The following is a 16043-nucleotide window of genomic DNA, read 5'->3' on the forward strand; positions in this document are numbered from 1 at the left end:
TCCAATGGAAAAAGTCCAATGGAGCCCACACACAATCGGATTTTCCGACAACACGATCCGATTGCACATATTCTGTCGGAAAGTCCGACCATGTGTACGGGGCATAAGTCTTCAATAAATTGTTAACATTTACTGGGTTAAGTGTCAGGTTACATTTTAGGGTTAAGTGTTAAAAATTGCCAATGTTTCTGCAAAACACCTCCCCCAAACCCTTGGTACTCACTTTTCCTGTGCCCCTTCATTGCCTTGTAGGCCATTCTCCTCTGGTAGTGAAATCAGTGGGGTTGGCAAACCCAGTGGAACTGGGCGCTGGCCTGGATAGAAGTGCCATAGAGTGTCGGGTAGTGTCGCCAGCTGTGACAAAGAAAAAAGCAGAAAAGAAGCAAAGGCAAGGTGAGTATAATACGCTCAGTGGGTGGAAATTTTACAGAGACACCTTCACTTTGTGCTGCATAGACAAGGTGACAGTGTATTTTTCAGGATTAATTAAGTGTTAGGTAAGGGTTCTGTCACTGGAGGGGAAGGGGGCAAACTGCTGCAGGTATGAAGTGTGTACACCAATTGGTAATGTGTCTGCAGCAGCTTCTCAGATCTTCTTGTCACAGCCAAATCTCTGGCCATTCTGACAGACAAAGGTTTGATACTTTCTGATAGCCCCTTCCTACCTCCTGTACATTTCTGTACATTCCAATTGGCCAGAGAGGCTGCCCATCATAGTGATGGATCAATATTAATATATGAGAGTAAGGAATAATGGCAAGCTTTATCATATTTTGGAAATGCATGGGCTTTGCCTGTTAAAACCAACTATGATAGGAGGTGCCTGCACATCACGCCTGCAGTAGCTTCCTCTTTTTTCCTGTGACAGAGTCTCTTTAGGTTAAATATCAAAGGCTAAATCCACTTTTTTGAAAAAAAATAAAAAGTCTGGAAGAGTCTGGAAAGCCGTGATCGGTGGATCGAAGGTGCAATACACAGGGTCCTGCAGACTCTCTATGCAGCTGCTGGTCCGTATTGAGTCAATAGACTACGAGTGCAATTACATCACTACACTTGTGTTCCATTGAGAACTACGAGTCCCTCTGTCTCACAATTTCCTCTGAATGAATGATGCAGCTGTGCAGGCAGAGCCACGCACATCTGTGCCAAATTTAAATTTGATAGGAGCTGACAGGGATAAGAACCCCTGCCTCTTGTAAGGTTGGGGGGTGGTTTGAGTTTGGGGGCTGCAGACTCTGATTACGTTTCATGTTACACCCTAAATATGGGTATGAAATATAACATGGCCAGAAAGATGGGGCTAACTAATTTAGCTGTTAAGGATTCATTTTCAGGGCTGGGTTAATTTTAGGTATTGGGGGCAAGGTTGAGGGGCAGATTTAGGGATCAGGGACTGAAAATAAAAACAAAATAATATAGGAAAGATATATAAAAGCTTGTGGATATATATATATATATATATATATATATATATCATATATCTCATATAGCCTATCATATATAATACTTATCTGTGTAATTTGCAATAGATGATGTTAAATTTTTTTATCAAAGTAAACCTATTTGCAAGAACATCAACATTTTTATGTGAAAGGAAACAAAACTTCATTTAATAAAATATTGAATTAAAGTTGAGCATATGATCCTGTTTTGGTAAGATTTTGGCTTATCGGGAACAAAAAGCACCACTTGTTTTGTGTGATTGAAAAGTAGACTTAAGTCTTGAGGCAAGGTTTTAAATAGCACCTTAAAATTGTAAATACAAGCATTTATTTATGGATCGCTCTCTTAGAACCTGCTTATTACAGCCACATAAACTCCCACATTGTCCCCAGAGAGAAAACTCACAGACATACTCCAGAGAGGCTTCCAAACCAAGGAGTGAGAGAAGAGCAAGCAGTGAAAGCTAGGCAAAGCACAGAAAGCTATAGAAAAAGTGAAGGACGGAAAAGGGATCCAGGAGGCTTGAAGGTATGTGTAAAGGGGAGTAAATTGGAATAGTCTGCACAAAATTAAGTAATTGTAACAAAAAGGTGTAGGGGGAGGCAGAGATCCATGAGTCAGACAACCATAGGGAGGGAGGGCGAAACAGGAACGGAAAGACAGAAATCAAAATATTGGCATTTAAAGGAAATAGATGAAGAAGAAGAAGAAGAAGAGAGGAGACTGAGAAGCAGTGAATACTGGTAAGTCTAAAAGCAGTTAAATAAAAACTTTCAGGACAGCTACCACCAGAATAAAGGCAATAACAGTAAATGATGGCATTAGGCTGTTAGTAGTTCAGAATGGACAGTTTTTTGTGGTTAGAAAGAAATAGATATGCATAAGAACATATGAAGTGCACTGTATAGGATGACTGTGATTCACAAATAAAGTTCTGTAATATTTAATGTATTACTGCAGACTGTATTGGATTGCAATTTATTTTTCCTACCGTGTATTCTTTAATATTATACTAAATAACCACTGACTTATTTTTCTTGGATGTAATGGAACTGGAATACAGGTCACTCCTACATTTTTTCATGTTAAATTGGCACTTTAAAGTATACCTGTCATAAAAGATTTATGTGGGCTACTAAGGTTGACATGCTTCCAATAGTTACTTGTCCCTGGTTTTCACTGCTTTCAATACTTCTTAAGTCACTGAAAAGAACAAGCATGCAGCAAGTGAAGTCAGAACCCCTGATCTGCGTACTTGTCAAGGGTTTGTGACTCCAAAAGTACTGAAGCTAGAGAAAGTCAGCCATGCAGGATTTTCATAAGCTCAGCAATGACAACCTACACATTCAGTATGGACTAGCTTATTTTGATCAGTGTGTGGCTGTCACTGCTAGATAGAAGTTGTTCGTTTGATTGACTTTTGTCAGAGACCTGCTGCAAATCATCAGCTGCAGTCGCTGACCAGTGTATAATGACAGTGGTGGGTGTTGGTGTCAGAATGCAATCTCCCTACAGGGTAATTCACCCATCCATCTCTAAATGTGTATGCTAGTTTAAGTATACGTTCCTAAACATGACAGTGCAGAGAGACGTGTTCAATAATCCATACCACCCCATCAGATTTCAACTTTAATTGTTTTAAAAAATGTAAGATACTTGTTGATTAGTGCCTACATTGCAACAGGCTGAACTTATATTGGTGCACTTTGTGCATGAATTTTGTGTTTGCAGATGCTCAGACCTTTGCTTACTCATGTTGTTTCCTGCACAATGCTCTATTCATCCTAAAGAATAATAGATTTCCACTGCCAATTACAGCTGACAAAGTTGGTACATGACTGCGATCACAGATCTTAATGCCCATACAAGGGCAACCTTACTGCCCAATTCACACTTTATTGCTTAATAAGACATTTTTGGAATAGCTTGGTTGAGCTTTTAACAAGAAAGGCTAAAGTTAAAGGATAAAACCCACAGACAAAAAGACAAAAATGCAATGTACTGTATATAATATATTGCAACTTACAGTCCCTGTAAGGACATGTGCTTGCTGCTTTAGTTTATGTTTTTCAAGCTAAGAACGCTTGCTTTCAACAAATAGAGATGTAAGGCTACTCCCGTAGGAGCCAAAGGGATCACAACATTGGGGATACAGTGTTGGCAAGCACTACAGAGGAAAACATTTGGGGGAACTTATTGCAAAAGGAGCAAACAGTGTGACCAGGCAGATGGAAAAGCAAAAAGAATTCTAGGATGCATCACTAGAGGGATCACCAGCAGGAGGAAGAAGGTTCCGATTCCCCCTATATAGATCTTTAGTGGGTCCTCATTTAGAATACTGTGTCCAATTCTGGAGACCTCTCTTACAAAAATATATTTATACAATAGAACGAGTCCAGAGACTGGTAACAAAAATGGTGAATGGTCGGGGGAATAAAAGATATTGAGAGCGACTTCAGGAACTTAATATGCACAGTCTGGAGGAAAGAAGGGAAAAGGGAGGCATGACTGAAACCTTTAAATACATTAAGGGGGTGAATAAGGTTCAGGAGGGCAGTTTTTTAATATGAAACCAAAATCAAGAACACAGAGACATGACCTCAAACTAACTGGAGGAAAGTTCAAAACTAATCTTAGAAAGTGTTTGTTAAGGGATAAATGATATTTTTTGTATAAAGACACAATATCAAATCAATAGTCCATACTAGTAAAAAATATCAATATGCAATAATATAAACTGAATAGTGTAATCACTAAGGATATACATAGTAGTATTCATATAAAAAATATATTTAATATGATTAAACACTGGACATGATACAGTTAACATGGAAAAAAATCTAATAATATACATAATTGGTACAATTGATACAGAAGTCAGAACACAATACAATTATTAGGAATAAAATGGGTTTGTTGGAGCATCCATTAGTTGGTAACTCAACGCGTTTCTTGGCTTTCAACCAATCATCAGGAGTCAGATGCATAAAAAACTAAAGCCAAGGATACCTCTGACACACCACCACGTGGGAGTGTGCAAGCATGTTGCAAAGCGCACCCAGTTCTGCAAACAAGGGGGAGGAGTGTGGATAATTATGTGAATTGGGAAGGGAACAGTGAGTAAGTGTAGATAGTGAAGGTAAAGGTCTGGTAAGGTATAGTAAGCTACATAGTTACATAGTTAGTCGGGTTGAAAAAAGTCCATCCAGTTCAACCAAAAAAATAAATAAAAGAATACAATCCCATATACACAATCCTTCATCCACAGTTGATCCAGAGGAAAGCAAAAAACCCCAGCAAGGCAATTTGCTACAGCAGGGGAAAAAATGTCTTCCTTATCCTCCGAAAGGCAATCAGATTAACTTTACCCTATAGTCAAAAACGTTAATACCAAGTAACACTGCGCTATCCCAGAAAAACCCAAAAATAAAGCTGCTAACACAATCACAAGGATATAAAACAGTGAATCATTTGCAAATATTAAAATATAGTGTAGCGCTAAAAAAGAAAGAAAAAGTGACCTTACGTATATCAATCAGTGATCACATAATGTTTAACCAGACATTAAACCCAAAATTATATAACATACAAAAGATACACCTTATGTGCATAATTCATTAGTGTAAAAAATATAGTGATAAAAAAAAGTCCAAAGGAAAAAAGTCTCTTAGTAGATATTGATCCAATCCAAACGTGAAGTAAAAATCACCATCCACCTTCTTTATATGAGACTAACATGCAGACACCTTGTGGTATTCCCATCACCATTTACGATATCAGCTTACCAGATGTATTAGATCCAAGCGAATATACATTCGAAGGATCGTAAAGGCTTGTGCACTCGTATGCAAATTTTTCAAAGACAAACTCTCCAGGGAAGTTTCGGATCGGACTAATCCATTCCAGTACCCAAAACAATTGTCAAATCTTCAGCGATAAAATCCAACTCAAATTGTTGAACCCATACAAAGAGAAATGAGGGCCACAATAGTGTAATTCCGTTTAAGAGAAAATTTAATAAAAAAGGTAGTGAACTTACATATGAACAAAGAATCAAGCGCTTATTCCATAAAAACACTGCTACAGTAGGAGTCCCAATTTACATTTAGGAAAGTATCCAGGCCTTTTTTTAACCACTTGCCCCCTTAATGACCAGGCCATTTTTTGCGATACGGCCCTGTATCACTTTAACTGACAATTGCACGGTCCTGCAACGCTGTACCCAAACAAAATTTACATCCTTTTTTTCTCAGAAATAGAGATTTATTTTGGTGATATTTGATCACCTCTGCGGTTTTTATTTTTTACGCTATAAACAAAAAATTAAAAAAAAAAAAATATAAAAAAAAATCTTCATCAGTTGAGGCCAATATATATTCTTCTACATATTTGTGCAAAAGTTATAGTGTCAACAAAATAAGTAATAGACTTATGCCATTTTTATTTTATTTCTAGTGACACTGCAGCATTGCGGCTTACAGATCGGACACTTTTGACACTTTTTTGGGACCATTGACATTTATACAGTGATCAGAGCTAAAAATAGCCACTGATTACTGTATAAATGCCACTGGCAGGGAAAGGGTTAACACTAGGGGGCGATCAAGAAGTTACATTGCTTACATTGACAGATCTCCATTCTCTCTCTGTCAGGAGCGATCGTGGGTTGAACGGCGGACATCGCAACAGCTGGCCACGTGCATCGGCTCCGGCATCGCGCCGCTGGCGTGTATGTGCACCCTACAGCTCTTAAGGTGGCTGACATACCATAAAGTCGATTTGCCCTGGGGAGCTAACCTGCCTCTGTATAACTGCGGCGGCTGGTCCTTAAGTGGTTAAAGCAATCTACTGATCTCGCCAGAACCACCCCTAGAGGGAGTCTATTCCAAATTTTCACAGCTCTTACTGTGAAGAAACCTTTCCGTATTTGGAGATGAAATCTTTTTTCCTCTAAACGTTGTAGGGGATCAGAGGGGTGAAGAGCTGGCTCAGAGACAGTCCAGTAAAATAAAATTGGCTTTTATTCAGCAAAACAAAACATAAGATCAGACAGGCTTGCCTTATCACACGGGTGTGCACACAGGTACAGCTCACAGTTCATCAGCCTACAGGCTTAGAGGTAACAGTTCATAGCTCCAAACACAGCTAAAGTCTTTTTGTGGTTTAAGCTCACCCAGCAGGTACACCTTCCAGCAATGGATGTTTCCACACAGCGTGCTGCTGTGTCTCTCTCTCCTACTCAACAACTCCACACTGACACTTTCAGCACACCTGATAATAAGCAGGCCTAAAGGGTAAGTACCTGCCTTCTTCAATTAACCCCCTCTCAACCCTGCCCCAGGCTGACCCCCTAAATACCCCCCCTCTGTTCCAGGTCAGGGGTCTGGACACCACAACTCCAGTGGCAGTAGACCCCGGAAAGGGCATCCGCATTCTGATGTACCTTTCCCGGTCTATGTACCACTACAAAACTGAAGTCCTGTAGAGCAAGGAACCACCGGGTGATTCTGGAGTTTTTATCTTTACTTTGGGCCATCCACTTAAGGGGAGCATGATCTGAAACTATCTGAACTTGAACGGTCGGCCCAACAAGTAGTAGCCGAGTGTCTCCAAAGCCCATTTTATTGCAAGACACTCCCTTTCCACAATGGAATAGTTCCTCTCAGCTGGTGTGAGCTTCTGGCTCAAGTACACAACAGGGTGCTCATTGCCCCCAATCATCTGGGACAGTACTGCACCCAGACCCAATTTTGAGGCATCTGTTTGTACCAGGAACTCTTTTTGGAAGTCGGAGCGACCAGCACTGGTTCCTGGCACAAAGCTTGCTTCAACCAGTAGAACACTGCTTCTGCTTCTGCACTCCACTGAACGACAGTTGCGTTCTTTCCCTTGGTGAGATCAGTCAGAGGTGCTGCTAGACTGGCAAAGTTGGGGACAAACCTCCTATAATAGCCCACAATGCCAAGGAAAGAACGCACTTGTTTCTTTGTGAGTGGACTGGGCCATTTCTGAATAGCCTCCACCTTGTTTAGTTGGGGCTTAATCACACCCCTGCCTACAACATACCCTAGGTAGCGGGCCTCCTCCAACCCAATCTTGCTCTTTTCCGGGTTCACTGTGAACCCCACCCTTCGGAGGGCATCCAAGACCAACTGGACCTTCGGTAAGTGACTCTCCCAGTCTTTACTAAAGATGACAATGTCATCAAGATAGGCTCCTGAGAATTCCTTATGAGGTCTCAGGACAAAGTTCATGGCCCTCTGGAAAGTGGCTGGGGCCCCATGTAACACGAATGGCATTCGTGTATACTGCCATAAGCCCTCAGGTGTGGCAAATGCAGTTTTTTCTTTAGCCTCTGGGGAAAGTGGGATCTGCCAGTATCCCTTGGTCAAGTCAAGAGTGGTGATGTACCGGGCCGGTCCTAATCTCTCGATTAATTCATCAACCCGGGGCATGGGATACGCATCTGGCTTGGAGACTTCATAGGGCTTGAGGTTTACTCGAATGCCAGGGTCTGTAATGACATTATGTTCAATTACCGAGGTTAGGCCCGGTAGGTTTGAAAAAATGTCTTGATTTCTCTGCAAAAACTCCCAGGACTCCTGTTTTTGAGAAGGGGAGAGAGTCTCTGCAATCCCTACCTTCTTAATCTGAGCATCAGGGTCTTCCGGGACTTTCTGACTGACTGTCAAAACCTGTCTATCTTTCCATGGTTTGATCAAGTTGACGTGGTAAATCTGGTAGGGTTTACGTTTGGTGGGCTGATGGACTTTATAGTTGACCTTGCCCACCCTCTCAACTATCTCAAAGGGTCCTTGCCACATGGCGAGAAACTTATTCTCGACAGTAGGCACTAAGACCAGCACTCGATCCCCAGGTTTAAACTCTCTAATCTTGGCAGATCGGTTGTATACCCGACTCTGGGCATTTTGCGCAGCCTACAAATGTTCCCGTACTATGGGCATGACTTTTGTTATTCGGTCCTGCATTTGAGACACGTGTTCTACCACACTCCGATACGGGGAAGCTTCCTGTTCCCACGTCTCTTTAATTATATCCAGTAGTCAACGGGGGGGTCTCCCATAAACCAGCTCAAAGGGGGAGAACTGCATGGAGGCATGGGGTACCTCTCTTATGGCAAACAACAAGGGAGGCAACAAGCAATTCCAATCCCGACCATCCTCCTCAACTGCTTTCTTTAGCATTCCCTTTAAGGTTTTGTTGAACCGCTCCACTAACCCATCAGTTTGTGGGTGATACACTGATGTCCGCAAGTGTTTAATCTTAAACAGGTTACAGAGTTCCTTCATCACTTTTAACATGAACGGGGTACCTTGGTCGGTCAAGATCTTTGATGGGAGCCCTGTTCTCATGAACATCTGAAACAACTCCCATACAATGACCTTAGATGAGCAAGGGACCGATTCCGGATACCTGGTGGCATAGTCGAGGAGAATGTATTGGTGTCCTCTAGCTGACTTAGGTAAGGGGCCCACCAAGTCCATGGCTATGCGATCAAAGGGAAGGGGTACCAGCGGACTGAGAAAATGGGGTATTGGAGCGGTTCTTTGACAGGTAGGGCAGGACTCACAATAGTCCTTAATTTCTCGATATACACCGGGCCAAAAAAAAGAGCTGTAAAACCCGTTCCTGAGTTTTAGCCGCACCAAGGTGACCCCCAAGTACATGACTATGAGCCAAATGCAACACCTTAGACCTAAAAGGTTTAGGTACCACCAGTTGTTCCAACACTTCTTGATTGACCTTAGTTACTTGGTACAACAAGTCATGATTCACAGCAAAATGGGGGAACTTCACATCCGCCCCAGGGTGCTGTGGTTCACCGTTTAAGACTGTGGCCTGTTCACTGGCAGGGATCAAAGTGGGGTGCCTCATCTGAGCACTAAGGAAATCTTCCCGGAGTCCCCCGAGATCTGACATTTCTGGCTCAGAGGAGGTACTTTCTGCTTCCAATCCCGCAAACACCTCCAGGGGACCGGGCTCACTTTCTGCAGGTTCAGCAACCTGGTACTGATCCTTAGTAACAACCTCCTGCAACACAGTATTATTCACCACCTCTGTGGGTTCTTGCTTTTTGGGGGAAAACCCCAAACCTTTGAGCTTTTGCTCATACAAGTCCCAAAACATGGGCCAGTCTCGCCCGATTAGTAAATCATGAGGTAGTCCCGGGACCACCCCCACTTTTAGTTTAACCGTTCCTGCTGGTGTACACAGGGTCACACGGGCCACCGGATAGTTTTTAACATCACCATGCACACAGATGACCCCAACCTGTTCCCTTGGTACCAGCTTTCTTGGCAACCCGTCTGATCAGAGCAGGGTAACGACACTCCCAGAGTCAAGGAGTACTACCACCTCCTGTCCATTGACCCGCACCACACACACTCATGTGGATTTAGGTTGGTTGCAGCACACAATGCATGGATATACATGGAGCGACCGTGACCCATGTCGCACTCCATTGGTTCTTCCCGACTTGGGCACTGGGCCGTCAGATGACCCAGTTGATGGCAGGACCAACAGCGAACCTCATGGGGTTCCCCCTGTTGGTTCCCTGGAAGCTTAGGTCCTGTGGTGCTCTTGGCAGTTGTATTATCCCTCCGAGCAGCCACTATGCGATCACCGGGAGGCACCCTGGTGCTGGAACGCACTTCTTTGAAATGGGCCAGCTCTCTTGTGACAGAGGTACTCTCCTGGAACTTTTCTGCACAACTGTAGCGCTCAACAGCTGTAGCCATCTCATCCAGTGACTGAGGCTCGGAGTGAGGCACCCATCGGTGGAGCTCCCTGGGTAGTCCATGCAGGAAAGGATCGAGTGCGACTCTTTCCACAATCTGAGTGGGTGTCTTTTCCTCAGGTCTCAGCCAATCTTGGAACAAATGCATCAGGTGGTAGAGTTGCGCACGGGCAGGCTTAGCCTTGTCAAAGCACCAGCCATGGACTCGGTTCGCCCTTAAAGCGACAGTCACTCCCAGCCTTGCTAGGATTTCTTCTTTCAGGAGCTTATAATCACGTGCTGATTCTGGGGCCAAGTCACAGTACGCTTGTTGGGGGTCTGCGGTCAGGAAAGGACATTTTCCCAGTCTTTATCAGGCAGACCCTCCCTTGCTGCAACCCGCTCAAACAAAGCTAGGTATGCTTCCACATTGTCTAAGGCCATCATCTTTTGCAGGGTCCGCTGCACTGCCTTCCGGGGGTCACTCTTTACAGCGGGGTCATCTTTCGTCATTTCAGCCTGCTGGGTCACCATCTTTTTTAATTCCGCTATCTGTTCACTCAGTAAGCGATTTGTTTCCTGTTGTACAGCGACTGTCTGCACCAGGATCTGCTCCTGCTGAACCTGTGCTTCCTGATAGCAGGCCTGTGCTTGTACCAGGGCCTCCTGATGGCGGGCCTGCGCTTGTGTATTAACCAGTACCAGCTGCTTAACCACACCCTCCATGGCTTGTTCAGAAGATTTCACTGTCTGTGCAGCTTTAACCCAGGACATGGGATTAGACTGGACCCCTCAAATTGCCCGATGCACGCTCCACCAATTGTAGGGGATCAAATGGGTGAAGAGCTGGCTCAGAGGCAGTACAGTAAAATAAAATTGTCTTTTATTCAGCAAAACAAAACATAAGATCAGACAGGCTTGTCTTATCACACGGGTGTGCACACAGGTACAGCTCACAGTTCATCAGCCCACAGGCTTAGAGGTAACAGTTCATAGCTCCAAACACAGCTAAAGTCTTTTTGTGGTTTAAGCTCACCCAGCAGGTACACCTTCCAGCAATGGATGTTTCCACACAGTGTGCTGCTGGGTCTCTCTCTCCTACTCAACAACTCCACAACTCCACACTGACACTTTCAGCACACCTGATAATAAGCAGGCCTGAAGGGAAAGTACCTGCCTTCTTCAATTAACCCCTCTCAACCCTGCCCCAGGCTGACCCTCTACAACGTAAAGATTGCCCCCTTGTCCTCTGTGATGATCTTAAAGTGAACTCAACACCAAGTTCACTATATGGACCACTTATGTATTTGTACATGTTGACTTTACCCCCCCCCCCTCTAATATTTCCTCATAGCTGAGCTCCTCCATGCCTCTTATTAGTTTGGTTGCCCTTCTCTGCACTCTCTAATTCTCTTTTTTGAGAACTGGTGCTCAAAACCGAACTGCATATTCTAGATGCGGTCTTACTAATGATTTGTACAGGGGCAAAATGATATCTGTCTCTCTGGAGTCTATACCTCTCTTAATACAAGAAAGGACTTTGCTCACTTTGGTAACCGCAGTTTGGCATCGCATTCTATTATTGAGCTTGTGATCAAGGCCGGACTGGCCTACCGGGATACCGGGACATTTAGTAGGCTGCCTGCCCTTGGGCCACTTTGATCTATGCTGTGGCAGTGCTCCCCTCCCTCCTCCTCCTCCTCCCCCCTACTTGTGAGCGTGTGGGAGGCCGCTGTGTCACGGAGCTCAGTGTTAAATGTGATAGATACAGTGTTCTGTCTATCACATGAGCTGGTCTAGGAGGAGGGCGGGACTTTTGTCATAGCGCTGCCGAACATTTCACAGCTCCGTGACACAGCAGGAGTTTTAGTATTAGTAACCCCTCTTCTTACCTTAGTGTATTTTCTGCAGAATGTGGTCTCTGGTCACCAGTGTCCTCCTCCCCCCTCACATTCCCAGAGTCCCAGGTGTCCCCCTTGATGATTACTTCACTTTTACTACATTTAACTGAAATTAGCTGTTTTATATATATATATCTATATATCCCTAGCCCTATGTGCTTTCATATCTGTCTTATCCATATATAATACGCTCTTCAAATGTGCTTTAAAATGCATGGTTTTCCCTTTTATGAACAAAAAAATAATGACATTATTTTTAATATACAGGAGATGGTCAGAGGCTGTGGGCTTATTACAGGAGACGGTCAGAGGCTGTGGGCATGGTACAGGAGATGTCAAGAAGTCAGAGGCTGTGGGCATGGTACAGGAGATGTCAGAGGCTGCAGGCATATTACAAGAGATGGTTAGAGACTGAAGACCCGATACTGTAGATTCTGTTGGGCTGGTATAAAAATCCTATGGGGCTGGTATGAAATTATTTCCAGGGCTGGTTTTTATTCCCAGTCCGACCCTGCTTGAGATCTACCGAAACCCCCAGATCCTTCTCCACCATTGATTTCCCCCAGTTGTTTTATGTGGTGTGTTATTAAACTCTCTAGTATCTTTCTGACTATGGAAATGTGTTAGGATGGAGTTCACCTGCTGGTGGCACTGTGCTGTTCTGGGCTGTTTGCTGCAGCTCCAGTGTCCACCAGAAGGAGCAAGTAGGCTGTACTAATTAGTGACATTAGTGTTCAGCTGAACGGGGGGCTACTTAAGGCTGCTCCTCCCTTCCCCGAGACGTTACGATTCTGGTGCCTTCCTTGCTGCCGGTTGTGCCTGATGCCTAGCCTGATCCAGCCTATACCTCTCTGCCTTGTTCCCACCTCCTTCTGCCTTGTTCCTGTTCAAATACCCTGTCAAGATTTCCCCTTCCCTGCAACCTTGCATTCCCTGTACCCTTGTCCCTGGATACATTTTGTATATAATTAGTTGTTTGCTTCAACAGTTCTTGTCAGTGGGGTTTGGTTCTTGTGGTTGGGGTCGTTCATGTTCACTGTTTGCTGTGTTTACTGTTTGCTGTGTTCCCTGTTAATAAATCTCACTTGTATATACTTTGTTGGTTTGGTCTCAGTTCCCTTGTGCAGCTACATGTCTGGTCTCCTTGCTGGAGAAACTTAACATAATTGTGACGCCCACCAAAGACTAGATATCTTGAACTTGGGAACTGAGAGACAGTTGCTTTTAGCTTTTTGTTTTGCCTTGTCAGGAGGCTTAAGCCCCATACACACTATCAGATTTTCTGCTGATTTTTTCCTTCAGATTTACCAAATCCATGTAGTGCAAGGGCCTGCCTGATTGCATACACATTGAAACTCCTAAGGTTTGACCTCATATTATATGGTTTTGTTAAATCTGAAGGAAAAAATCGGCAGAAAATCTAATAGTGTGTATGGGGCTTAAGGGTAAAGATAATCTCTCATGTGCAGCTCGCAGTAGAAGCAGATAAAAATTATTGTCGCTTCATGTGGCAGGATCTCACTGTGGAGGAGCTTTAAGGGAGAATTCTGACAGCACATGTGTTAGCTGTTGAGGGCAGATTCTCCCTTAGCAAAGTACCTGAACCTTTGATTCAGGTCTGTTCTGAGCTATTATTTCCGGTTATCTCTCAGGACCATGATGTTTTCACCCCCCAATTTACTATGCACCAGGTTGGATTTTCTTGATGGTTGCTGGAACATTGTGCAGATTCTTTTGTTCAGCAGTATTAAGCCTATTCACAACAGGTGTTGTTGTATTGCTGCTGTGCACTCATTAACTGAGCGATGTGAGCAAGGGAGAAAAAAACTGACTTTAGTTCAACCACTGCTACAAGCTTGGTCAAAGATCATATCCCCAGTGCAAGATGAGTCACATAAGATCAGATCTGCTTCTAAAAATCAAGAATCTCTTCCTCTGTTACCCTTAACAACCACAGCTGATACTGAGCGTTCTTTACTTTCTGTAGATCAGTATCCTGCCACCAGTAATCACACTTCCTCTATATGCAATCCATTGAAGGCTTCCCCTGCAGTACCATTACCCATCTACAACGAGACTGCAGACATGGCGCTTCATTTGTGGGCGTTTAGCCCACCGTGGGGACGCTTTCTGAAGTGCCAAGTACCTTAGGCCCGTCGCTCGTAGTATATATTGCTACAGCTGGGCAATTTGATTGACATATCAGTTTGATGTCACTTCCTGTTTTCTCTCTCCTACTGTGCCCGGGAGAGAGGAAACAGGAAGTATGCTGCTCCATCGCCGCTGCCAGTGGAAGGAGACACCGCAGGAGAGGACAACAGCAAGGTAAGTACTGCTGTGCAGAGAACGGGGGGGGGGGGGGGTTTGAAGTGACACAGGCTGCATTTAATGGGACACAGGCAGGCTGCATTTGGTGGGACACAGGCTGCATTTGGTGGGACAAAGGCTGCATTTGGGGGGACACGGGCTGCATTTGGGGGGACACGGGCTGCATTTGGTGGGACGGAGGCTGCATTTGGTGGTACGAAGGCTGCATTTGGTGGGACAGAGGCAGCATTTGGTGGGACACTGGCTGCGTTTGGTGGGACACTGGCTGCGTTTGGTGTGACACTGGCTGTATTTGGTGGGGCAGATGCTGCATTTGGGGGGACACAAGCTGCATTTGATGGGAGACTGGCTGCATTTGGTGGGAGAGAGGCTGCATTTGATGGGACACAGGCTGCATTTGATGTGACGCAGGCTGCATTTGGTGGGACACAGGCTGCATTTGGCGGGATGGAGGCTGCATTTTATGTGACACAGGCTACATTTGGTGTGGATGCATTTAATGCGACACAGGCTGCATTTCTGAAGTGCCAAGTACCTTCCGCCCGCCGCTCGTAGTATATATTGCTACAGCTGGGCAATTTGATTGACATCTCAGTTTGATGTCACTTCCTGTTTTCTCTCTCCTACTGTGCCCGGGAGAGAGGAAACAGGAAGTATGCTGCTCCATCGCCACTTCCAGTGGAAGGAGACACCGCAGGAGAGGACAACAGCAAGGTAAGTACTGCTGTGCTGAGAACGGGGGGGGGGGGGGGGTATGAAGTGACACAGGCTGCATTTAATGGGACACAGGCCGGCTGCATTTGGTGGGACACAGGCTGCATTTGGTGGGACACAGGCTGCATTTGATGGGACAGAGGCTGCATTTTGGGGGACACGGGCTGCATTTGGGGGGACACGGGCTGCATTTGGTGGGACAGAGGCTGCATTTGGTGGGACAGAGGTTGCATTTTGTGGGACAGAGGCTGCATTTTGTGGGACAGAGGCTGCATTTTGTGGGACAGAGGCTGCATTTGGTGGAACACAGTCTGCATTTGGTGGAACACAGGCTGTGTTTGGTGGGACGCTGGCTGCGTTTGGTGGGACACTGGCTGTATTTGGTGGGACAGATGCTGCATTTGGGGGGGACACAAGCTGCATTTGGTGGGAGAGAGGCTGCATTTGATGTGACACTGGCTGCATTTGATGGGACACTGGCTGCATTTGATGGGACGCAGGCTGCATTTGATGGGACGCAGGCTGCATTTGATGGGACGCAGGCTGCATTTGGTGGGACACAGGCTGCATTTGGTGGGACACAGGCTGCATTTTATGTGACACAGGCTACATTTGGTGTGGATGCATTTAATGCGACACAGGCTGCATTTCTGAAGTGCCAAGTACCTTCCGCCCACCGCTCATAGTATATATTGCTACAGCTGGGCAATTTGATTGACATCTCAGTTTGATGTCACTTCCTGTTTTCTCTCTCCTACTGTGCCCGGGAGAGAGGAAACAGGAAGTATGCTGCTCCATCGCCGCTGCCAGTGGAAGGAGACACCGCAGGAGAGGACAACAGCAAGGTAAGTACTGCTGTGCAGAGAACGGGGGGGGGGGGGTTGAAGTGACACAGGCTGCATTTAATGGGACACAGGCAG

At 44.9% G+C, this 16043-nt stretch overlaps 1 long non-coding RNA gene across 1 annotated transcript in view; it reads right to left on the reverse strand.

Moving 5' to 3' along the window:
* Positions 1–223: 223 nt before the first annotated feature.
* Positions 224–16043, reverse strand: part of LOC143982534 (uncharacterized) — a 95495-nt gene continuing 79675 nt past the window's right edge. Inside the window, exon 3 of the long non-coding RNA XR_013274478.1 lies at positions 224–354. This is a non-coding gene — a long non-coding RNA (uncharacterized LOC143982534). The remainder of the gene's footprint in view (positions 355–16043) is intronic.

The sequence above is a fragment of the Lithobates pipiens genome, unplaced genomic scaffold, assembly GCF_037356315.1.
Source record: "Lithobates pipiens isolate NorthernLeopardFrog02 unplaced genomic scaffold, aLitPip1_a1.2 Scaffold_16, whole genome shotgun sequence".
Lineage (NCBI taxonomy): Eukaryota > Metazoa > Chordata > Amphibia > Anura > Ranidae > Lithobates > Lithobates pipiens.